The sequence below is a fragment of the Triticum aestivum genome, chromosome 5D (assembly GCF_018294505.1).
Source record: "Triticum aestivum cultivar Chinese Spring chromosome 5D, IWGSC CS RefSeq v2.1, whole genome shotgun sequence".
NCBI lineage: Eukaryota > Viridiplantae > Streptophyta > Magnoliopsida > Poales > Poaceae > Triticum > Triticum aestivum.
The window spans coordinates 153,392,116-153,417,916 of NC_057808.1; the positions used below are offsets into that span (position 1 = coordinate 153,392,116).

General features: G+C 44.3%; 3 long non-coding RNA genes across 12 annotated transcripts; 2 read left to right on the forward strand and 1 right to left on the reverse strand.

The window, feature by feature from the left end:
* Window positions 1-1,069: 1,069 nt before the first annotated feature.
* LOC123119936 (uncharacterized) lies at window positions 1,070-8,917 on the reverse strand. Of its 10 annotated transcripts, none has more exons than XR_006459102.1 (8): window positions 8,659-8,916; window positions 6,963-7,052; window positions 6,660-6,761; window positions 6,324-6,441; window positions 5,758-6,225; window positions 5,419-5,519; window positions 4,625-4,751; window positions 3,994-4,400 (listed from the first exon to the last, which is right to left on the reverse strand). It is a non-coding gene; the product is annotated as an uncharacterized lncRNA (long non-coding RNA). The 10 variants fall into 10 exon arrangements; XR_006459101.1 differs by having other exon boundaries at window positions 5,419-5,532; XR_006459103.1 differs by adding an exon at window positions 1,070-1,262 and having other exon boundaries at window positions 4,146-4,400; window positions 4,625-6,225; window positions 8,659-8,914.
* Window positions 8,918-9,596: 679 nt separating this feature from the next.
* On the forward strand, window positions 9,597-14,785 carry LOC123119937 (uncharacterized). Its single transcript, XR_006459104.1, has 3 exons — window positions 9,597-9,714; window positions 13,093-13,654; window positions 13,936-14,785. It is a non-coding gene; the product is annotated as an uncharacterized lncRNA (long non-coding RNA).
* Window positions 14,786-21,837: 7,052 nt separating this feature from the next.
* On the forward strand, window positions 21,838-24,691 carry LOC123124505 (uncharacterized). The gene is made up of 3 exons (XR_006461108.1): window positions 21,838-22,042; window positions 22,118-22,358; window positions 22,878-24,691. It is a non-coding gene; the product is annotated as an uncharacterized lncRNA (long non-coding RNA).
* The last annotated feature ends 1,110 nt before the right edge of the window (window positions 24,692-25,801 follow it).

Genomic DNA, 25,801 nt, shown 5'->3' on the forward strand with positions numbered 1-25,801 from the left:
CGGTCGGTCATTATCTCTATTATTAAAAGAGGATTAAACGCCGTGATGGTTCAACCTTCTTCGATGGTTCGACCTCATTCCCCGCTCCCCTTCGCACGATCGCACGCAGTCGAAAAAGGCAGCCACAAAGAGAAAAAAAGGCACCCACGAAGGCACGATAAAAAGAAGGAGAAAAACTGTAGGAACGAAAAAGCCCACGTACGCAAGCCCCACTCTCCCACGCCCCATCTTTCCCTAACCACTCACCCCAATCCCGCGACTCCTCCCGAGAAAGATCGCCGCCGCCGGCCTCCTCCAATCTCGCGACTCCTGCCGAGAAAAAACGTCGCCCCCGGCCTACTCCTTCCTTGCTCAACTTGGCATCAACAGCCTTCTCACACGCAATCTCTCTTTTTCTCGTCATAGACCCCTACTCCGCCTCCGTCCTCCATCCTTTCGCTCCGGCTTCCACGGCTGAGAACGAACTCACCCGCGACGACGCCCTCACTGAGGCTTATGGCCCGGCTCCACCTACCCTCTCACCAGAGCAATCGGCGGGAACCAAGACCGCTGACCCGCGAGACGTGCATACAACAGCTCGGCTAGAGGACCAAAGGCAAGGTTGGATATCCCCATCTCGACCATTTCATCCCACGGACTATCGTCATCGTCCTCCCCGTGAATTTCCACGTGAACGACCACCTCGAGGGGCAGCACATCGCAGCCTGCGAAATTAGATTGGAGTGGCAGATCCGTGCCCTATCCGGTAAGTTCTACGATAACCATTATCTTCCTTCAAACGCTAATTTCAGACTGGTCACAATCTTCGGCCAGAGTATATTTCTAGACTATTAAATGCCATCAATTGTACAGTTGGTGAAAGGTCACCAATTTTTATGTTTCTGCTTCCAGTTCCAGCCATAAAAAATGTGATATGTTGCCCTTGCATGCATGGCAATTGTTTGCAGGGCAGTGTTTATATGACATTGCGTAGAACAAGAATTAAAACTCCTTTCTAATGGTTGTACGCAACAAAAAATTCCTTCAACAATGTCCGATTGTTTAATCCATTATCGGAGTACAAATCCATCGAAACTGTAATGGTAGCAGTGGAGGTGCCCGCGGGCGGAGCAGCTCGTACATGGTTCACGGCGTACATGGGCATAGCGATGGAGATGGAGACGAGCTTCAGATGGGTGGCGTGACCATAAATTCTCCGACGAGGCTTGAAGTCACTTGGATAGGAACGCCATTAGAGGCCATGCATCAATTGTAGGACCGATCTAAGGCAACAAAAATCATAGGGAAAGCATCAGCTGACCGACAATAGCTAGATCATAGCTAGATCGGCAAGCTTGATTGGATTAATTTTAATATGCTATATGGCTAAGTGCACACAAGACCAAATAATCAAAATTCTGCAGTTTTGCCTTTACTGCCGGCCCAAGCATCATCACCTTCTGGACTGAAACCAAAGGCATGCGTCTGCATGTCCCATTGTCCAAGTCCACAACAACGTAGGTGTTGCAAAACTGCAGGGGACTTCAGTGAAGAATATACTCTGGGCTCATCTTACATCAGTGCTTATTGTATCTCCTTTTGCTTGGTCTTTATTTGGTTCTAATGGAACAACTTCCAGTACAATAAAAGAAGAAAGAATCATTTCTTGACTTGCAGGTTCCCCATGCACAAGGTCCAACAAATGGTTTGATACAGAACAACAATTGTAAGTGCTACTGTTCGTATGCCCAATTTGGTTATCTCTTATTTTCTGCATGACTATATTATCGTTCTGTTAATATTTAGGTACAAAGTGGAATTAAACGAGGTCTAAGTGATCTTTGAATTGTTCTTTCTCATATGGTTTCTCCTCTTCTCTCTACTTGATTATTATGTAGACAACTTCTTTTGTTTCCTTAAGGAGCCATATATGAACCAGTACGTACACAATTCTTTTCGCGCGTTATGCATCTACAAATAATTTATTAGCTTTGTTTTTACACGTATTTGTTTCGTGAATAACTAATCCAATTATGTTTTCTACTTTCGACCACAGGCTACTGGACATGGCATTATGACCATGCTCCTGATCATTCAACCAACAATACCCGCCTAATCATTTTAGGAGATAATTGCACGGTTGTAACCATGTAGTCATGTTGGAATCTTCCAAGTGTGAAGAAATGTTAATGCACCTGCATACACAGTTAAAGCATAGTTGCTTACATTTCATCTCCTATAATTAGGTCACGACCGCAGAACACTGTGCATGTGAGGGTTACATTTTTCTTTCAAAGAAGAAGATCCATGGGGAAGTGTTTCAGCTTATGGCCAGCGGGAAAATCTTCGCCTCGTTGTCATTAGCCGATTACCAGATAGTATCCAACATGTTTTTCAACATGTAACATTTGTCCACATAGTTTCCAACATGTAACATTTTCTCATATAGTTTTCAATATGTAACAATTTCCTAGATAGCTTTCAACATGTTTTCAGTAGCACATGTTGGAAACTATCTGGGCACCACAATGTTACTCCTGGAGGCTTAACTTTTGTAAGGCAGGTATTTATTCTTTCTTGTTTTGTCTGTAGATGATAGTCCACTTATCTATCCTTTTGCCTTTTACCTATTATAGATCTGTCTGTGACACAAATATACAGACACAAATATATCAATCTGGTTTATGTTGTGGTTGCTTCCTAACTAAAAGGTCTTGAATTTGATTCTAAAAATGTTGGAAGTTGCAGGCATGGTCATATGAATTTTTGCTCAAACCATGCTTGATACTTTCACATTAGTAGCTAATATCTTTGGAATTACACTTCTAAAAATCTTCCATTATTTTAGGCTAGCCCAAATGTCCATTTACTTTGGTTCCTTACTTATAATTAAAAATCTTAATTGCATTGTCAGCTATTTGGACAAGAGAAACTGCCATTGGTGTTGTTATTGAGCTAGCCAGTGCTTGGCATTGAGAATTTCAACATGAGGACAAAAAGGGAGGCAGTGACAGGAGGTAAGGGGGACAACAACGGGAGTTACCGGACCGTAGCTAGAAGATATGGACGTGACGGTGCGGTCATCATGTCCTCCAACTTGTAGAAAAGGAGAAAAGTGGATCGGTGTGTGCTCCGAAAAGAGAAGTGCATTGTTATTATTATTTTTAAGTATGCTTGTATTTGCAATTTGTTTGCTGGAATCAACTTTGTAATAGTTTAATAAGTGATAATTAGTTATTTGCTCTGCTTTTGCTTCCATATGATGTCAAAGCACATTTCAAGTTGAAGAGGAATCCTAATGTTTTTGAACTACTATATGACATTTTTTGCACACATGCATTTTTATGTCAATTTGTATATGCATTATGTTTATGCAATCGCCAAGGAAAGAAACTTGACTGGCATGAGGTGATTGCCTGTACAATGGTACCAAGTTTAAGCTGATATTTGTCCCAACGCATTGGTAAGCACATGCTCGTGAATTACAATGAAATTTTTATCAATATCCATATACGTAAATTTTGTCCTGTAGCAACGCATGACATTTTTATCAACATCGTACAATGGTAGCAAGTTTAAGACGACATTTGTCCAGATGCATTCGTAAGCACATGCTCATGAATTACAATGACATTTTTATCAATGTTCCAATACATAATTTTTTTGTCCCGTAGCAACGCATGACATTTTTATCAACGTCCCTATACATAAGTTTCTTGTCCCATAGCAACGCACGGGCATTCAACTAGTGGAGTATATATCTTGTCTATTGATCAAACGCCACTACCTCTAATGCCGACATTGAAGATTAAACAGGTCATAGTGGTGGGATGTTGGTATCTCTGATGGACACGCCGCCTTATAACACACTAGTGGCAGGGGCGCGCCCGTGGCGTGCCTCCTCTGTGGTCTTGTGCGCACCAATCTAGCTAATGCATTTGTGAACGTGTGTATGCAGTCCAGAAAAAAAGCCAGTTGTTTAAAAAGAGTATACTTAGCAGAAGTGTAGAAGCAAAGTGTTCAGTCGTCAAAGCATATAGCATGCTAATATATCTATATTAACTGAGAGGTGACATCTTACAAGGTTGATGCCAGAGCACAGCATCGATTGAAATCAAAGTCTAATATGCTCCAAAAGGCGGGCGACCTCCAAAACAGACACATACCTTGTTGAGCATCGCACATCTTGGGCTCACATAGCTAGAAAAAATCCTCTTCTACTGAACATCGCCTAAATCTCTCTCAACTTCTCTCCTCTAATCTCCCTGATTCATCTCCATAGCATCAGTTAGTTCAACACTTCCTCGCCCACCTCTCTGTTCTTCACACAGCCACCCTGACCATAGTTGCTAGACCTGCCACCCACCTCCCTTCACCTGTAGTTCTGTACCCAGGGCTCCTCTGCATCTCGCCGCCCTAGCCTAAGAGCATTTAAAAACGTTGTTTGGGTTAAAAAATTGTAATGATATGGCGAAAATGATCCAATGATTGTAAGTAGTGCCTTATATCATCATTGTTATAAGATAAGCATTCCAGTACTATATACCATTCTTATTAAATATTGCAAGAGGATCATTATAACTCAAACTCAGGTTCCGGTTTGATGCAATAATCAGATTTCAGAAAAGTGAGTAGGAAGACGTACATCAATTGTAACTCGGCCAAGCCGATGTGGTACTTTGGGATATTGCTGCAATGACAGATGGTGAGTAGATAAGCATTGTGTAATGAACCAACATGAGCTCAGCATAAAAGAAGGACATGTTCTCCACCTGCATTGCATTAAACAGAACCAAATAAGATTTCATCGAGTGATGGTAGTCCAGATATCCGACAATAGGACATCTTAGTAGCTAGCCAGCTCATATTTATTACAAATATCTTAAAAAATTAATACTCCCTTATGTGAATTTAATTCAAACATATTTGTACAGCGTGTATTCAAATCGAGAAAGATAAATATGAATATGAGGCATGCCCACTTGATGAATATCTCGATCATCAGAAGTATTCCCACCTAAATGTCAATGCACTGGTCCACTATCTGAATGCCAATGCACTGGTCCACTCCTGACACGAGCATATGTAGGAACATGAATATAATTGTTTTCTCGTATGATATTGATGTGTATTAAATGACAAACATCATATTAGCTTAACTTTTCTAGTCAACATATAGTTCCGCAATTAGCAAATGGTAAAAATTATTAGGAGTCCAGACCAGCAAAATCCAATTGATCTCTTCAGCAACTACTCTATTCTGCCAAACCAATATTTTGACAGATCATGTGATTACTCCACAATCTAAAATAAAGAGACACCTGAAGGTGATAACTACAAAGTAGATGAACCAAGAGTCACCACTTGCTCATGAAGAAAATTATTCAAGGGTATAAACTTGAACTACTAATGCAGGCTGCAAAATAGACGGGAAATCACATTTTCCTTGGTAGCGGCAAGTCGGCATCAGTTCAGATACAAAAAGACCCGATCCATCCTTTGAAACATCTACTTCTTCATTACGTGGGGTACTTATAAATCTGTAGACCATAGCTGCTTCAACTTCAGAACATCAACTACCAAGAGGGTAAAAAATTCAGTAGAAAAAGTTCATCTATAGGATGTGAAAATTTCAGAGAAAACATCAAGAGGATGTAAATCATTAGGATGCAACTACTCTCAGAAATTGAGGTGACACTTCCAATTATAATCATTTCAAAATTTCAAATAAATCAACATGAAGACTCCGGACTATAACTTAACATAAGTTGTACTCACTTTTTGGTATATTTCATAATCAGCCAGACTACATATCTTAAAGTTGCCTTGGATCGACCAAAAGCCTTTTGGCATTCTGGATGTATGATGTTAGTCCACCAGTACTACTTGAATTAAGTAGGCAAACCTGCACAATGAAAACTTTCGCAGGAAAAGAACAATCTTATATTTACTTTCTTACTCACTTCTGCATATGAAATCCCGTAGACTTCGAACAGAATGCTACTAACAGACATGCTCGTGTGTGCCTTTGATATAAAAACTTGTGACAATAAAGAGCTATATATTTTTGGTAGTTCGTTAGTAAATATCCCTTGCAAATATGAGATTAATCCTCCATCCAACATAAGTAGTGAAATATTTCAAGGATACAGCCGAAGACGCACCTGGTCACCCGAGAGTGCTACTATGTCCTCATCGGTCAAAAGCCCATTTGGTAGAAGACATCCCTAATAAGGTGTGAAGTACCTGGTCACATGATAACAAATTATTATTTACTTGTCACAACTGAACTATCATTAGCTGGAAAGAGTAAAAAAAAGCATGTATACTGAAAAAGCATATACCTCAGTTCCAGTTTAAGCTAAACGTTCTTCTCTAGGCTCCTTTTCTCCATCAGGTGATAGGGTGTACTGCTGCAATCTATCTCATCCCCAGAATTTTCAAATCTGCTAGGAACAAGTTCTAAACAAAACATTCAGAGAAAAATATAGTTAGACAGGGACATGGCATCGTCCTTTCTAGTTTCTATAGACTCCAGTTGCAACAAACAAGCTGAGTAGCTTATAAAATTGCTATCTTTACATAGAATAATCACTGTCATACCAATAAAATAGGACAAACTATTAATTGAAAGCAATAAGCGTCAGTACATCCTATCAGGAGGTGTACAGCCTACTTACTCATCTGCTACTTCAGTACATACTCCTTCTGCAACAGTAGCTACATATTCTGACTCTTGTTTCTCAGATGGAGCAGCTTTGGTTGTTCTTGCCATGCATTGCCTACACGCCGTTAAAATCAATTAGCTCAATGCAAACGAGCAGTAATATATGGATAAATGTGGGAGAAACCCTGTGTTCTTCCACATGAAAATTAAAGGAGAAACTTAATCGATCTATTCAACCAGAGAGAAATGCATGGAAAACTACATCTATTCATGAAACAAAAAGGCACCGTTACAGTAATGTTGTTGCTGTACATACTACTACACAACAGTGAACAAAATCGACAGAGCAATTCATCCGATCCCAATCTCAGCCCTAACACCCCTCCATCTATTAGTTCCAGGAAACCTGGAAAGTAAAAGAAAAAAATATCAGAGACATTTGACTCAACATGGAAAAGAAGGACTTGTATGAAAAAACAACAAAATTGAGTAAATACAAGTGCTATTACGGTCCATCTATCTCACTCCAAAAATGAGAAATAAAAGAGAACTAGTTAATTAGTCCATCAAATTACAACTTTTTTCTTTTGAGTACTTTGGAGAACCGGATCTACCAGCAGCTAGTTAATTAGTATGTTGCTGATTGTTCCTTCCTAAGAAAGAACTGAAACTGTATGTACATTATGTTTTTCTAGCATGGGGTCTTCTACCTTTTAGTATGATCTTATGATCTGTTTAGGGAGAGTGGTGTTGATCGTCTTCTTGTCAAACATGCATGGTCATCGAATTTGCTGTTCTGTTGGATCAAGTTAACTGTGTGCTAATCTCTCAGCAAACCAAACCATGCATTTAATAAACTCACTGTGTTCTTATTCTGAAATTATATTCAAGCTCATTATTCAGACAGATTGATGCTGGATTGCTGATAACAACATGCATGTACACGCATGTCAGCTGCTAGCTTATAATAGTTATTCCAGAGGACATGCATGCATACATGCACAGATTTGTATGAGCGAGCATAAGTTCAAAACTTACAGTTTTGTAGTGATTCTATGAAAAATTATGTGACTATGAACACCTAATTTTTAGTAGAAGCTAGCGCCGCGTTGCTGATTAATTATGGGGAAAATAGAAGAACAAGAAACACACATCGTAGTGGTGGAAGTTCCTTGTCCGGAAGCTGGGTGATGAAAATGGTTGGCCTTCACCAGGCACCTAGTGCCGAAGCTGCCATTGCCCAGCAAGAGGGGAAATCGGATCGCCTTGCTCGACGCCGGATCGTAGCCAGGCCCGTGGGAGACTTGGCTTGCGCGGGCACTGGCTCAGCCGGCAGCGGCTCCGAAGGGCTTGTCTGCGTTGGCTGCGGCGGCGAGGGATGCATAAGCTCTTCCATCGCTTGGCGCAGCTCGGAAGCCATACGGCCCAACTTTGTACGTAGATCACTGTATTTTTTTTTTTGAAGCAAGATCACTGTATTTTAAATGGCACTAACAACTTCAGTTAAGTTCGTCTCGTTTTAAAGTGCACAGCACAGCAGAATTTATTTCAAATCCATCTTCATACTGCCACATATAACAATCTTGCTCAAAATCTCTAAGAAGAAAAAGAAGAACCAACCGAACAATCTTTCTTGGAACCTCATACAAGAAAAAGCACAATAAACTGAAGCGGCAAAAAAAACCCGCTGCAAATCATACCTATAAAGACAGAGACAACCCACTGAGCAGATGAAACAGCGAACCAAATCTAACGATGAACCGGTCATCGCGATTTCTAAAATAAGAAAAGAAAATTGAACGTACCACAGCGAGGAGACATAAGATCAAACACCTCATGAGCGTGAACAAACTGACACAGGCAGGAATTGAAAATCAACACAGAAACATCCATGGATATGCATGAGCGGACCACGAAGCGCACCTTGACAACGATGACAAGCGGAGAATAGAAAGCAGAGGAGGGGCCGGTCCCACGCATCAAGAAATACAGAGAGATGATTGGGAACTCACCTCGGCCTGATGTCCTCTCCACGTCTCCCTCTGCTGCGGTTTGCGACGGTTCACGCTCGCCGGGTTGAGTGCCAACAAGGAGGGAAGGACGGAGCGCAGGCCGCGGGTGGAGGAGATGGAGCTCGGGGCGGGAGATGGAGGGCACGAGCATGGGGGAGGGCGGCGGCGGTAACCCTAACTGGAGGAGGCGCTGGGTGCGAACCGAACGGAGAATGAGTGCTCGAGGAGATTGCGTTTTGTTTCTTTTCTTCCTTCGATATACAGTGCGCCCATCACGCCATTGGCTGCATCGCACAGTACGCCTCCGCCCACGTGGCACGCTCGAGCAGCCCCCCTTGATGCACACCTTATTGTTTTAGATAACTAGATCATCGATGGCGCGCGTTGCCGCGCCATCCATTATGATGATGGAATGCTAGAAATTTAGTAAATATATCAAAGCATGAAGATAAAAAATAGATGTTAGTATCAAAGTAACCATATAAATCTAAATTAGAAGTATCTACCAAATAGTATTTTAACCAATCATGATTTGTATATAGGGTCTTCATTTCCGGAATAATAATAACATATCATTCCCACTGAAGTGTTATTTACAAAGATGCAATGCATTATGCAGGGAGTGGAGTTTTGGCTTCCGGGTCCAGATGAACCTGATATCTGGGTCGTCCAGGATCGCACGGGGATGTGTGCCGTGTATTTTTCAGCTGGACTACGGGAACAGAAAAGATGGGAAAAGCAGATGTACGTATAGTGTCAGAGAGCGGCTAGAGAGCCGGTGGGCGGCGGCCGCGGCGGCGGGTGCCTCGGCTGTGTTCTCGCACGCTGCCGCACTAATCTCGTGGGCGGGCGTGTCTCTGATTAGCGGTGGCGCAGCCATGGCGATGGATTTCCCCGTCTCTCCGATGGACAGGTACGAAATCCCTACTTGTAGTACAAAATGTTTGTCGCTGCCATTCGCAAATCCACCATGGGAAAAAGCTTAGGCCTTCGATTGAATGTACGCAGGTTGCCCATCTTCTCGGATGAAGCCTGTAGCGTGGTGGCCCTTGTAAGGTACAGGATATATCTCCTCTAGATTATAGTTCACACACACTCACGATCTGATACAGGAATTGAGTTACAGATGAACTGGGGGAGCAGAGGTAGGAGAAGAGAGGAAGGTAGCCGCCGCTGGGTTGGTCCGTGATCCACTGGATGGTTTGCTCCTTGCCTTCGATCTGGTACTTGTAGTTGCAGCGATGGGGTAGCAGGCGGGCCAGGTCCATGAGCGGCCCAGTGGGCAAGCCCATGTGCGTACATGCTAGGAGGGCTCCTAACATCCCCCCTTCCTTAAAATTCGGCTTGCCCCCAAGCCGAAACCACCAAGAGCCGCCTGGATCCCACTGCACTCGATGTTCCTTGACTACCTTGAAGTAGTGGTGGTAGCCGAAATCAGGCTTGACTTGAACGATCGGGTTGTGGTGGCCGTGGCCGGTGGCGACCCAACCAAATGAGGTGCCAAAGTTGTCGTTGTCGAAGCCGGGGCAGTTGTGGTCGATGGAGCCTTGCAGGAAGCCGACAGTGAAAGCGATGACACCCCACCCTCCTTGAATAATAGTTTGTCAAGTCCATTTCAATAACAGCCACAATGCAATTCGTCCAGGATCCCAAGGTGTTACCAGCTGGTAGATGCCCCAGTGAGGCCCCAACAACTCGATAGCATAAAAGAGATGATAATCTGAATGGAGCTCATAGGACCGATGTCCAGCTTGATACACATCAAGTGCACTGGGCTCAACGCTTGTTCCCTTGCACCAATGAATATCCAGATTCAAATGTGCTAGGACAGAGCAAGCTTCCAAGTAATCAACCCAGGTAAGTAATAGGACGTTCTGAACAGAACAAATGTCGCTGCTCTGTCTGAAGGAAGAAGTGACAGTAACAACTGAATTGTTTGAACCATGTTTCTTCATCTTCCACAGCAGTGCAAACTTCTCCAAATAAATTTCCCAGTGGGCAAGACCATAGGTAAGGTATTCAACACTTACTAGTTGCTGCACCATATAGGATATATAAGACTGTACGCTTTTTTGTAGGTCACCTGCATCCCATGTATTGATTCTGAACACCCTCAAAGTAATGTTGATAAGATTCAGATAGGCCATACAACTTGCATGTGTATGCAATGTGCCAAGAGAAGATGTTTCCCGAGTCACTGTCCGGCTGCTACTATGACAAGCTTGAAAATGTAACTGGGACATATATCGACTTCTGGTGGCAAAGTCTGTGAAATATAGTACCTTTGTGCTGGTGATCCAAGGTTGAAAATGTTCAGAATTGCACTGGCCCCGGGGTGCCGTTAGAGAAATGAATGTAATTTGAAGATACCATTTAAGCAAGAAAAAACTACCCAGCTGTGAATGCATAGGACAACGTGAAGAATCAGACAGTGCACCGTAGTTTCCTTGCAACGGCAGATGTAGCATCTCAAACAGTGGCTTCAACGTGGTCAGCACACAGCTTGGAGATGATGTTGTAGTGATAGTCCGCATTCTTATGAAAAGAAGGATGCACTTGTCATAATCTTCAGGAGGTTTGGCAGGTGGTCTAGGGACACAGAGCCTTCTAGTTGCCTGCATTCCCACTCCCTTATAAGGTGCTTGCACGGTGGGAATCTTTCTCTCCATAATTCCCTCTTCCCTCAAGTAAATAATTGCAGTATGGTGGCAGTCAGACCAAATTGAACATAGCTCCTCAAGATAGTTCGCTTCAGATCGAAACTTAATTTCCCTTCGACTCAAAAATGACCAATTCACTGACATTCTCCTGGTATTCATGGCCCTGTGCAATTTCTCATGCCATGGAATAATAGATACAACGGCATGTTCGTCATAGTTAAATATCCATTGTTCAGATATGCTAGCTAGAGAAATCGGTGATAGTCTGCAAGAAGGCCATGGTTGCAGGTTGACTGAAGGGGCTAAAAAAATATGCAATATTCTGAACTTCAGAAGCACACCACAATTTTCAGTTTGATTTGGTCGACGCCACAGCTCATAATCAATGTCAGCAGGAGATAGTAAAACCAAGCAGCGCGTCATCATTGCTCGACAATCGCAGGCAAAATATTGTAGCTTCAGCTGAACATTTTTTTGACTGAACCCAAGTTTCAGTTGTATATCTTGAGCACACAGTTCATAAGAGGATTGCACACAGAAGATAACGCAGCAGACTGTGAGTTTCCTTATGCATTTTCGCAGTAGACTGAACCATGCATCAACACTTAAACTTGCAGAGATATCCACATTGAGAAATGCCAATTCATTTGATGCGTTAGCATCAGGTGGTGCCTGATTCGGTGGACGCCTGGATTGCAACTGTGCAACTGACAAACAACTGGAATGCTCTTCCACGGAAATCACCTCATAACAAGAAACCGGAGGGAAAACCACATCTCTGTATAGCTTCCTGCCGAGTCCAAAATTGAATTCATGCGGACAATGTATACCTGTACATGGCTCCTCCTGATAGCTTGTATCTGAATGAAACTTGAAAGACGGCCATGGCTTGGGCCTGAACAGGTTTCTGATGTATCTGGTCCTCACTCGCACAGGTGGTGGCCATGGTTGCTGCCCGATTCCTTGCTGTATCGGCGGCAGGCACGAGGTTTTGCTCATGTCCACAAGACGAACAGGCTTCAGCCATTCGCCATCCTGGAGTAGACCGTCTGTCGAACACATGGTCAGCACCGGCAGAGCAGGGTCGCTGCGGATGATGAGGGCGACGTCGTGGTCCGCCTTGCTCATCAGTTGGGTGGCGGTGTCGCCAGAGAGGGCATCAAGCTCCTGCATGCCGGCATTGGGGTCGACGTCGGTGGTGGTCGTCACGGGAGAAACGACCTCGGCACAAGAGGGAGTGTTGGTGCCGATGGAGGCCGTTGCCTGCACCGGAGCGAGCTGCTCAACTGCTTGGTGGACCGGGTCGACCGTGGGCTCGAGGTGGACGGTGGTAGCAGCGTCATGGACCTCGTCGACGCTGTCGATGGTGTCAACCTGGGTCGAGCACTCCGTCGAACAGGTGACGGGCACCATCGTGATGCACACCGGGGCTGCATCATGGGCGACCGTGGGAATCTCCTGGGCCTTGGTGGTGGAGCCGGAGACGTCCGGGACGGGCGCCGACGCGTTGGTTGTGCTCTCCGGCGAAGTGGTAGCTGATGGTGGGTTGTGGACGACGGCGGGTGAACTGGTGGCCCAACTGACGTCAAGGGCGTTCAGTTTATCGGCGAGGGACCTGGCGGCGTTGGTGTAGGCGTCGAGCCTGGCGCCGAGCCGCTCGAGATACTCCTGAAGGAACGGATCCATGGTTGATTCCGTCGGATGGTGGTGGTGAAAAAAAATGGGGAAAGAATTTGGGGAAGGGTGGTGCCTGGCTCTGTATACCAGATGTAAGGTACAGGATATATCTCCTCTAGATTATAGTTCACACACACTCACGATCTGATACAGGAATTGAGTTACAGATGAACTGGGGGAGCAGAGGTAGGAGAAGAGAGGAAGGTAGCCGCCGCTGGGTTGGTCCGTGATCCACTGGATGGTTTGCTCCTTGCCTTCGATCTGGTACTTGTAGTTGCAGCGATGGGGTAGCAGGCGGGCCAGGTCCATGAGCGGCCCAGTGGGCAAGCCCATGTGCGTACATGCTAGGAGGGCTCCTAACAGCCCTGATGGAGTTTGATTGGTGGGGCTGGTCTTGGGGAAGAAGACTCCGCCAATGGGTGTCGCGGGGCGGTCATCTGTGGATTAGGGTGGAGCTCTCTTGGCCAGTGTGCTGCTGTGTGCGCGCGAGGAAAGTGTTGCTGCCGGCGGCGCCACCATGTCTTTTACAGTGAGAGTGAGGGTGACAACGCTGATGCCATTGAACACGACTGTGTTGAAGCACATCTTGATATGGACCAGGAGGCTTTGATTCAAGATCGAACAGAGAGTGCTGATGGAGGCTCTGGGTGGACTAAGAGGTAAATTGCATTTTTTTAAGCATAGGTAGGATGAGTTTCTTATGCTGTGCACTGCACTGTCAGGTTTGGAAAACAAATCCCCTGATTCAGTGGATAATGATAAAATAAATAAAAAGGAATGCCATGCAGTAGATATAACTAGCTTGGTTTGTAAACAGATGTGAAATGTAAGGCTTGTGTTTGCCTGTGCTGGAGCTGAAGTATTTAGTTGTTCAGAAAAAATAGAAAGATGGGCATTCATCTGTTTGGTTCAATGAATAAAAATGCTTATCATGCTGCAGGAGTGCAGGGTGAGAATCGGTAATCAGCCTCCGGATAGGGCTCCATGTCATGAAAGAGTCGGCGCAGTGGAACAGACAATTAAGGAGTATGCTGATAAACTGGGGGACCATGTAGTTGAGCTTGCTATTGGTTTAACATTTGACTCGTTGGGCGAAGCATATGATTTCTATAGCCCGTACTCATGGGAGCATGGTTTCAGCATAAGGTACGGCAAAAGTAGGCTGAATGCCGTGAAGACGAAGTGTATGCAGGAAGTGGTTTATGGATGCTCTGTAAGTTCTTTGTTGTCAGGGCCCGTATATATATGGAAAAATCATAGTATCTTAGGGAACGTTTGGTTGCATTGCTGGGTGGGCTATGCTTAAGCTAGCCCAGCTAGCCTAGCTCAGCTTTGCCAGCCTTGCCGTAAGCTACGCATTTGGATGCATCAGTTTTGCTGGCAGTTACGTGCGTGTACGTGCGGGCCAACGTGGACCTTTTTTTGTGCATGCTTGCTTGCCGTTGAGAGCGAGCCGATTCGGCTCTCCACGATGGGCGAGGTTTTCCTGGCCTAGCGAGGCTAGCTGGCCCCTAAAAGCCAGGTTTTCTTAGCGGTACCAAACGCTAGTCCTTGCCTAGCGAGGCTATAACTGATTTTGCCGAGGAACCAAACGCACCCTTAATTGACGGAAATGGTTATCATCGTGCTAATCCGTTCTAAGTTTATGCGTTGCTGAATCGGCTCGCTGAGGCAATCAACAGTTTCTACGAGGCTGATGTGTAGGCCTTTCCTAGCCTTTGGAGGCGTTCTTTTTTCTGTGTTGGGCGACTGGGCGTTTCTCTGCTATCCCTCTCTGTATGGGGTGTGGGCTGATCGATGGCTGCACAGTTGCTCGGTGCAGGTTTGCGGTGCTCGTGGGATGAGCGATGCATTTGTGTCAGGGTGGTAGGTGCTTTTGTGCTGAGTGCTCCTGTGCGGCTCCTTGCTGCTGTTGTCGGGGGTCGGCCCGCCGGCGGTGGTCGTCGTTTCATGGGTAGTCTGCTGCTTTCTCCTGTTGCTCTGCTTTCTTCGGTGTCTGCTGCTTGCGTCTATTCGGCGCGTTCTTGGTGAGATTTTGCGTCCGATCCTTTCTTTTCTTTCTCTTCTGTTTGAGATTTCAGGACGCGGCGGGGGTGCTGGGGTTGGGGGTTTCTTTGATCGATATTTTCCCTGTCATAATGTGCTTGCTATGGGGTTGGGTGGCCCTTTCTTTCGATCTGTGATATGGTTTGTATTTCGGGAGGTGTTTGTTTATAAATTTACAAGGATTCACGCATGAAGGATTTGGTCTTTTGGGTTACATTCATTTTCAGGCTCATTGTTTTGTAGATTTATAGGGATTTGTACATGTGTAGATTAACATGAAAGTTGTAAGTTTTGAAGCAGGAATGGTACTTTCTATCTCTGTTACATCTTCGGCTTGTGCCAACTTGACAATCCCTGATGATTGGGTTTTCCTCTTTCCTGGTGTGTAATTTTTCAGTTTCAGAATTTTTTATCAATATCAAGACTCTAAATAGTAGATGGTTCAGACTTCTCCTATGATTCGATCAAACTTCGAACAACTTTCTAGAAATGTTTGTTGGCACTTTTTAAATCATCCACAGGAAGACGATTGGAAGTTTCCTAATCATGTTCAAATCTACAATGGTCACTTTTTTTCTATCATTGCTAGAAAGACCGACCCATTGATTGTTACTTATCGCATCCATAATGTCTTCTGGCTGCTGAATGATTATGTTTCTTTTGGTAGTGATGAAAATTTATCAGATGATCAACTAGAAAACAAGGGTTTCATAAATGTGAGTGTGCTTCAGTAGATTTTGCTTCTACCATTTGAAGATGCATGGATAGCTGGAATTTTTTGCAAGCATATGCTTACACTAACAAGTTCTTACCAATTAGGACGACACGAGTCATTTGAAGTCAAGAAAACAAGGATTATCCCCTATATGTTTCTGAACTATCTACTTGAGTCCCTGTGAGGTCGCCTGCACGTTAGGATTATGCCCACTGTACCATCTCAAGACTTCATCTTTTATTTCTTTTTCAACTTATTTTCCTTCATCCTAGTGTCGGCATGCTCCAGGTTGTACCATATAAGGATGGAACTGTGGATGGAGCTCTGTGCAGATGAGGATATTTTTGGAGGCGTATGGAGGAAGATGACTGTGGCCCCGGTTAGGTGAGGCTGGGTGAGGGTGGGAGTTGGGCTGACGGCGTCGTTCGTTTTCTGCCAGTGGCCCAGGTGCATCCAGGCGTGTGTACCACCGGCCAGGTCCGTCTGTACCACGTGGGCCGTAGCTAGCGTCGTCATGCAATAAATGCACTGTGTGGGCCAGCACGGAGATTCTGCCGAACGAATACCATATGAAAGAGGTAAAAGCACTCGGAGTCATAGAACTTTGATGTGATGGTTTAGTCCTAAAACTTGCAAAATATACCTACCCAGTCCTATAACTTGCACCCAATGTGCAACTTTGGTCCTAGACCAATCATAGAGCGACAACTGGACTGCTCGGGCCGAACTGGTCAGCGCACGCATATTTGCAAAATCTCCCTGCCTTTCCTTGTAATGAACCGCAGTACAGGAAACTGCATAGATAGATAGTAAACCTACCGAGCTAGTGTGAGTATGTGACCAGGAAACTTAACCACTGGTGCTTCAGGATAAGCTCCACGTTTGGTGCGGGAATACTTTTTTGTCATGAAATGAGAGATTTAGCTCACATCAATCCGTCTGCCCCCTGAATTTGCATTTGCTCATATCCCTATTGTCAAGAATGGTAATCATGTTGCTGCTCTTTTGCGCCCTCTGATTCTTCTTCCTAACAAGACTGAGATGAGACAATCCCTTCTAACCATATACTGCCATGCCAGCTTTGCAGTTACTTAGTGTTGGGGATAAGCTTTCCGTGATGCACACAATGTCCATACAGTATTTTGGATCGGCTTACTTAATCTGCACTGCACATTTTTGTGCACCTGCATGCCAGACTAGACAAATCCATTTCGGAGTGCATATACTATTTTTTTTTTAAACGAGGCAAAAGATTTGCCATCTTCATTGAATAAGGAGAAGAGTTTTGTTTAGTACATTACAGCCCCGCCAAAGTGGGAAAAAGGCAAAGGCCTACTCTCGCGTCATCAAATTACACAAATGTTTGGCGCTCGCTAGACCCTAGATAGACGCCTCCTCCTTAATAGATCACACTATCACCGCCATAGGCGCCGCCTCGATCCTGAACACGCGTGCATTTCGCTATTTCCAAATCTCCCAGCTTACAAGGTGGAGTACGGAGGCCAAGGCTTTCCTCGGTTGTGCAGTGTTGGTGAGGACTCCATCCCACTAGAACCTCACTGTATCATAGTTCAACCAATGGGCGGTATCTACATCAAGTTGTAACCATGCAAGGACCTCCTTCCAGACCCGAATGGAGAAGCGGCACTTGAACAGCAGATGCGCCGCGGACTCTTGCACATGATTGCAAAGTGGGCAACGATCACAGTTTGGCCACCCATGATGCTGCAGCCTGTCCACCGTCCAGATCCGATTTTGTGTGACCAACCATGCAAAAAACTTACATTTTCGTTCTTATATTACGGAACAGAGGGAATGGTAAACACATTTTCTTTCCTTGTGTTGATGCAATGGAGCAGCTGTGATCCTAGATTTGATTAATCTGGTCTGCTGTGGAGGAGCTGGTAGAGGAGTGCGCTGCGAGCAACGGAGCTAGGAAAGAAAAGGTAAGCGAGCGAGAGTACACATACACACTCTGTTGCTGCTACTCCAATAAGGATTGGTTTTTGCACAAGTGTACTAAATGAAATGAAAAAGGAAACATTCTACTACGGCTTTTGGACGGTGGTTGGGTTAAAGGCCAATCACTTTGCTGATGGCCACTGATGTGATCCTTGATGGACTCCATCGCATCTCATGGGCAATGACAAAAAAACTGCAGCTATGAGCCGGCACAGCAATCAGTGCCAGAATCATGATGGGTATGAATGCTACTTAACACTTAACAGCACACCCATCATCAGTTAAATCACCAACATTAAGACCATGCATCGTCTGAACTATCTTGAGCAAGAAGCAGCAAGCCATGCCATCTCAAGGATGGATGGATGGATCCACGGTCGGGCACTCGGATCGTTCTTGCCATGCATGTGAGCATTATCCAGACGGACAGACAGACATGTTGAGGCCTGAAACCACATCCAGGTCAACCTCCATCTCATTTTCCGTGGCTAATTAAACCAACGGCCGCATATGCATATGCAGTGGTGTGCAGGACGAGGGAATATTAGTCCCGCCAGCCACATTTTCCTGGTCACATACTCACACTAGGTCGGTTTCCTGTACTGCAGGTTCATTACAAGGAAAGGCAGGGGGATTTTGCAAATATGGGCGCGCTGACCGGACCGGGCCCGAGCAGTCCAGTTGTCGCTCTGTGATTGGCCCAGGACCAAAGTTACACATTGGGTGCAAGTTGTGGGACTGGGTAGGTTCATTTTGCAAGTTGTAGGACTAAACCATCACATCTCGGACAAGTTCTAGGACTCCCAGTGCTTTTACCTTCATATGAAATACGAGGTTGAGCGCACATCCCGATGCTCCTGGTCGGTTCAGATACCGGGATCATCTAGACTCGGGAGCCAAATTGCTTTTCCGCTTGTAGTAGTATATAATGTTTTCCACAAAGATGTGAACGTAGGGTTCTTTCATTACCTCCACATATTGTGTCAAAGGTGTTATTATTTGGACTTTCTAATGGTTTTCGGAAGCAGATAGCTTAACTACACACGTCTAAAAAACAAACCAAAAGATGACAAGTCTGGTTATGTGGGAAGCATCTTTAAGCAAGAACAAGTGGAAACAATATTGTCACAAAAGTAGTCTGACATCTTGACATGAAATTCATCTGAAAGTACAAAAACAAAATGTATGAAATATCAAAATGACAATGATTTATCATTCATACTCATTGAAGTAGTCTGACATCATTAGATGAAACTCATCCGAATGTACAAGTTAAGACAAGGTATATACATAAATTTAGTATACAAAAAATGAGATGTAGAAAATATCGAAATGACAATGATTTATCATTCATACTTATAGGACACCAGGCAGTGGCGATTCTAGAGTTTATTCATTTTCTCTACTACTCTATACGTAGCCAGCAGGAATTAAAAAAGGTGCTTATAGGAAGAGGCAAACTCGTATAGCTATGTAACAGTCAGATAAGCAACTTATTGAAGTGATGTGCTTAGTAGACAGCCTCAGTTAAACTTACGGAATCCACCTGTGCAGTAAGAGAGTTAAGGGAACAGGGCACGTGTAAGAGAGAAAATATTTATTTCTAACTTACGGCATCCTCTATGAGACGAAGCCAGAGAATATTTAGTGTGGGAGATTGAAGATTGGGCAAAGTAACGACACCACGGTTTCTTGCGCATTTTTTGCTTCATCGAGCCATTACCACCACGTCACGTCATCACAACAGGAGGGGAACGTCACTGTTGCCTCGCGCCTTCACGACATCCCCTATGAGATGAAGCCTTACAAAGAAAAGTGAACATCACTACTGCTAAAAAAGCCTTACAAAGAAAAGTGAACCCAGATGGAAAATAACAAATCAGCACCTCTTGTAACTCCAACCCCAAATAAAAAAGCATGCATCGCAGGATTGGACTATTGTAGACAACAAACTTGAGATGTCTCCTCCGTTCAACAGTGCTGCCAATTGTCGCGTCCATAGGCAGTGGAATTATTTCTGTAAATAATATGCATAGAAAATACAATGATATTGTAGGAATGATAGACACATATACACAGATTTACACAGATATGAACTTGGCCGCTAGGCAATGGAAATCAGCAGCATGAGGATACCTTCAGCCAAGTGAGTAACCAGTCGCCAACCCAACCATTAACACCACTTGAATCAAATTGGAAGAGAAATAGATCAGCGCTAAGAAGTACGAACCCATAACTAATTGTGCAAAAGAGGGAAGGTAGGAAGAAGGGGAATCTGCAGCAAGGGAGGGGGAAACTAAGCAGACCCATGTCGAATCCTCCGACCTAGAGCAGATGCATCAAGCTGGGAGAAGAAATAACAGCATCAGTAATAATGAATCATGAATTCCATTGAGAAAGAGGGGCTCAACAATGGCTGCCCGAGACGCCACTGCCGAAATAAAGAAGGGGTGGGGAAGGAACAGTGCGACTGTATATGTACACGCGTGGAGCACTGAGCGGCATGGTAACCGGCATGCAATTATTGGCATCCGTGAGTGGCGCATTTCGATCGCCATTAAAGGCTATTAGCAATGGTGATTTATTTCCGCAAACTCTGTACTCAACTGAAGGGACGGTTCGTTGCCCCCATCCCATGAATGCCAGGCCATCGTGTGGCACCCACCCCGCCCTGGACCCATCGAGGCACCAACGCACGATTTGCCGCCACGAGAGAGGACCGAAGTTGGGGAGGAGCGAGCGATTCCGGAGAGAGGTAGAACCCAGCAAGCCCAAGTTGGCACAACCCAATGCTAAGCAGGCCATATTAACAAGAAACGTCAGATTTTGTTATGGGAGCAGCAACCCAATCCAGTTCGCTCCACCCATGCGGGATTAGAAGTGCATCTCACGACCAAGAATGTCTAGAGGGCGAGATCCGATGGCTCAAAAGCCTGATGGCCTGAGAGGGATGGAAAAGTGCTCAGTTTTAATGTCTCTAAATGAGAGTTGCCCGCCACTGGTAAGATGGTCTTTCTCGGTCTTAGCGATTACAAGCAACTATCAGCGAGCCATGGCGAAGATAGTTGTGACAGAGGAGGCAAGATGGTTGAAGCCGGACCCAAAGTTTGTCAAACTTAATGTGGACGCGGCCTTTTTTGCGGACGAAGGAGTTGGAGCTACGGCAACAATTATTAGAGATGAACGAGGTATTTTCCTTGCAGCTCAATGTAAGTTTATCCCCTATGCAGCGGACGCAATGTCATCAGAGGCAATGGCGACGAGACGTCTAAACTTGGCAAATAGCCTAGGGTTCCAGCGGGTTGAAGCGGAATCCGACTCGCTAACGGTGATCAACTGTTGTTCCGGTCAGAGTACTTGGTGGGACGCAGCGGCGGCGATATTCGCGGAATGTGTGGACATCTCTACCTTGACTGGGAATGTCAAGTTTAAGCATTATTTTCGGTCAACAAATCAAGTGGCGCATGTGCTATCTAGGTTTTGTAACATCCCAAATTTTTAGGTTTGGAATGTTAATAGGATCATTCTTTGTCATCATGATTTCTATGCATATTTGAATTTTTTGTTTATTTAAAGTGTTTTTCAACTCAAGGCAAAAAAATTGGAGTGGAGATAATATGACTTCTCCCCCATTAAATATATTTGGAAAATGCTAAGAATATATTCTGGAGTCTACATAAATTATTTTTAACTTTGTTGAAACTCAGTTATTTTAGAGTTGTTATAATTCTCTTTATGTGCTTGTTTTGCATGAGATAATTTTTCAGAAATGCTTTTGTGTTGTAAAAATGTTCACTGTTTTATAATGTAGTAATAATGTTTTATTGTCTGTTCTTGTATCTTTCTAGTATTTAATTTCCTATTTTTTAGCTTATTTTACTTCCTGTAGCGAGGTTTAAAAAAAAGGAAACGGTCACACTGTGCAGTCGGGCTGCACAGCGGCCCAGCTATATCTCGCCGCCGCGCGCAGCGCACGCAGCAGCCGCTAGCAGGCCGGCCCATTTCCCCAGCCCATCCCGCAGCTCTCTCCCTTTCCGTTTTCTTTTCTTTCCCTGTCTCACTGACGAGCCTGGCCCGTCTGTCATCTCCCTCCTGGAGACGTGTTCGTCCTGAACACAGGAGCACCGAGCCGAATCGAATCGATGTTTGCGATCGATTCTTGACCCCTAGGCCATGGGAGCTACTCTATATAAGATCCCCAACTCCTCCTCGCACGATTTTTCACAAAATCTCCTACTCCCGTGCCCTGGAGCTCCCGATCGGATCTCGTCGGAGTTCCACCTCGAGGCGTTTCTGCTGCCGTCGATTCCAGCATCACCTGAGGGTATCTGCACCACCTCTCCACGTCTTACTCTTCGTATTGATCTCCTCTATCGCCTTGACCCTCTATCTCGCACAGGGGAGTACCGAACCGAGCGCTCCGAGCTCGTCCCGAAGCAGATCACCGCCGCCCGAGCTCCAGCCACAGTGTATCGCCACCGGAGGACGCGTTCGTCGCCACCAAGGACGCCATGGAGTTCTCTGTCCCTCTACGTGTCCAGGTGTATCTACCCGGAGCCCGGAACGAGTGCACTGTCGAAGTCCGAACCGCTGTGCACCGTTCTTCTCCGACTCCGGCGACCACCCAGCCTCTGTTTCCGGTGTGTATTCCCGTGCCGTCCGATCGAAGTTGGACCGCCTAGATTAAGTTTTTTTTCTATGACCCGGTATGCACTATTTAGTAGACGTTCGTCAGTTAGCCACAACAGCGAACAGTTTCCAGCCATCCACGTCGCGCCATGTGGCAAGCATTTTGTTTTAAATAGAAAAAGGCATATTTGTTCCTGTTTTTCAAATCCTCACAATTTTTGCATCGTTTATCCAAATTAGATGAAACCAATGCCAAATTCTTCCTCATGATCCCCTCTATTCAGAACACATATCCAATCTAATTTTTGAAACTTTTAAATTTGAATTTAACCTTCCGGAGGCCATATCTTTGAAGCCGTTGATCCAAATTAGTTGATTCTTTTTGCATTGTGATCCTACTAGCATGTAGATAAGATATACCTACTGATATATTTTGTTAATTAAGTTTTTATTTGAATTCCTTGCTGTTGACTTTATTGTGGGGTTATGTGAGTACGGTTTATTTATCGGTGCCTTCGTTAATCGTATAGATTGTCCGGAGTATCAAGCGGATCGGAATTAATAGTTAGACTACTTCAACAGCGTTCAAGGCAAGTTACACTTTTTGATTATGCTCATCTTATATTCTGCTATGCATGTGTCGTTTATGCTATGATATATATATTTGGCCTGATATGTGTATCCCGTGTTGTCATGTTTTGGTATTGATTGTTGTGATGGTGTGATCAACTTGCTATGGTAGACGTGGGCATTTGTCGAGTGATCCATGGAAATGGTGAGTGTTTATAGTCATAGGCTTAGGATTATTAACCAGGTGAATGCGTCACTCGCAGAGCACTCTATTGTCCCTAGAGAATGCGCCATTGACAGAGCGCACTTGAGGCGAGGTATAGTTTTCGGAACTTAAATCAGGTGAATGCGTCCTTGGCAGAGCGCTCTATTGTTCCTAGAGAATGCACCATTGATAGAGTGCACTTGAGAGATACTTCTGAAGTTCTTGTCATGTTTATTTAGAATCTTTGGGTTATCTTGGGCGAGTAAATTAGGGACGGTTGTGTGTTCAGGTAGTGGAGGTAGGTGAAGACATTCTTCTCCAAATTAACTTGAGTGTTTTGTTTGTCATACTTTACTTGTGGATGTAGGTTTGCTATATCATACTGTGTGATTTGCCAATACATTCAATGTATTGACCCTTTGTGGTTGCAATTTATCATGTTGCATGATTTTTATATGATCAGTGAGATACAATAGGGTCGCGAGTCTTCACTCAACATGTTCTGCAGTGGGCATTGATGGACTCATCATTTATTATGCTACCATTCCGCTGTTATTATTGAATAAGTTAGCCATGTGCTATTCAGTTTGTAATACTTTATAAATTCTGGATCATACGTTGTAGTAAATGATGCACTCTTGTTATTTGATATTCATATGTACTGTGTGTGCTAGCGAGTCGATCCAGGGACTAGCACAGCGAGCACAAAGACATCCGAATCTAGTTATTGTAATAAAGTTTCTTCTAGTTGGACTAACGAGCCTCCAGATTGTCTAGTGAGCAAACTTGTAGATGATGTATCTCTACTGATTAATCAATAAAGCTAGCCATGATAGCCTAACCTAAAAAAATCACAGACATGTATACCGATGCGGACACTCTTTTTCGGTGAAAAAAATCAAACAATTTTGGAGGCTTTATGGGAGTTTGGACAATAGCCACGTAGAACTCCAAAACCCCAGCCCGCCCAAAAACCCTTCCGGACTCGCGCATCCATCCATCTTTCTGTGCATCCATTTTCTCTCTTGCATCCGCCGCCCAAAAAATAATAGATACATTGGAGACGTATCTATAATTTTTTTGTTATTTCATGCTATTATGTTATCAATATTGGATACTTTGTATGACTTCTTGTGCTATTTTATATCATTTTTGAAGACTAATCTATAAACCCAGTGCCTAGTGTCGGTTGATGTTCTCTACTTATTCTTGGTTTTTCAGAAAATCAGTACCAAACGGAGTCCAAACGCTACGAAACTCGTTGACGTTTTTTCTGAACAAAAGAGACCCTAGAAGTTTCGAGGGGAGACCAGACGGCAATCGAGGAGACGGCTAGGGCTGGGCGTTCGGTTTATATGGCTAATATGGTTTGGTTTATTCGGTTTTCTATAATTTCGGTTTTGAAGAAATGGAAACCGAAATAATCACACAAAATTTAGAAACCGAACCATATTACCCATAATATATTGGTTTGGTTTATTCGGTTAATCGAAAAACCAAAATACATGCACTCACTAGTATAAGTGTAATGACTCATGAGCACTGATTGCATTGTATAGAATGCATAAAAATAACCACAAGAGCTAACAACCTTAGCATCAATCAATGGTTTATTCCGTCAAGCAAACTAGTGGACATAATTAAGTGGAAAAATCACATGGAACGTGAAATGTATTATGTATTGATAAATACATGTGATGCCTCTAAACTAAGCAGCTCTAGTCATGTTAGCATGGTCTTACGTAGGAGTACTAGTTAGACTCAGAGACTAGAAACGTAGAGCAGTTGTCAAAGTACCTGTGATCTAAGCGGCTAGCCGGACGTCCGCCATAATCAACAAGGACAGGCCGATGATTGCTAGCTCGCTGGAGCCAGGCCGGATGTTGAGTTGTTCGCCAATGGCTGGAGAGGCTGCCACTTAATTTACTTTTTGGCAAGAACTCCGCATAATGGAGTGACAGTTGACTACTAGGTTTACCAACGTGGGAAGTGGGAGGGTGGGGGCTGTGGGGCGATTACTTGTTACTGCTAGGTTGGGCCGGTAGGCAAATGGGCCCTGGTGCACTTTCGGAAATAAGGTATTACACGGGGTACTCTACATATTGTTTTTTTGTCTATTCGGTTTCTGGGACTGAAAACCGAACACAAACCAAACACCGAACAATCTTAAAATATCCCACCGAACCAAAAATCTAATAGGTGAATTAGCCAACAAATCGGTTAATACGGTTCAATTCGGTTTGGTTTTTTGGTTTTCGGTTTAACAGTGCCCACCCCCTGAGACGGCAAGGCAAGAGGGCGTGCCCTGGGGGGGGGGGGGCGCCATGTTATCTGATACGTCTCCAACATATCTATAATTTTTTATTGTTCCATGCTATTTTAATATCAATCTTGGATATTTTATATGACTTTTTGTGCTATTCTATATCATTTTTGGGACTAATCTATTAACCCAGTGCCTAGTGTCAGTTGTTGTTTTCTGCTTGTTTTTTGTTTTCCAGAAAATCAGTACCAAACAGAGTCCAAACGCTACGAAACTTTTTAACTTTCTTTTGGACAAAAGAGACCATAGAAGCTTCGAGAGGAGACCCGACAGCAAGCAAGGAGACGACAAGGCAACAAGACGCGCCCTGTTGCCTTTGTGGGCCCTTCTTAGCTCTGTTTGACCTAATTCCACCT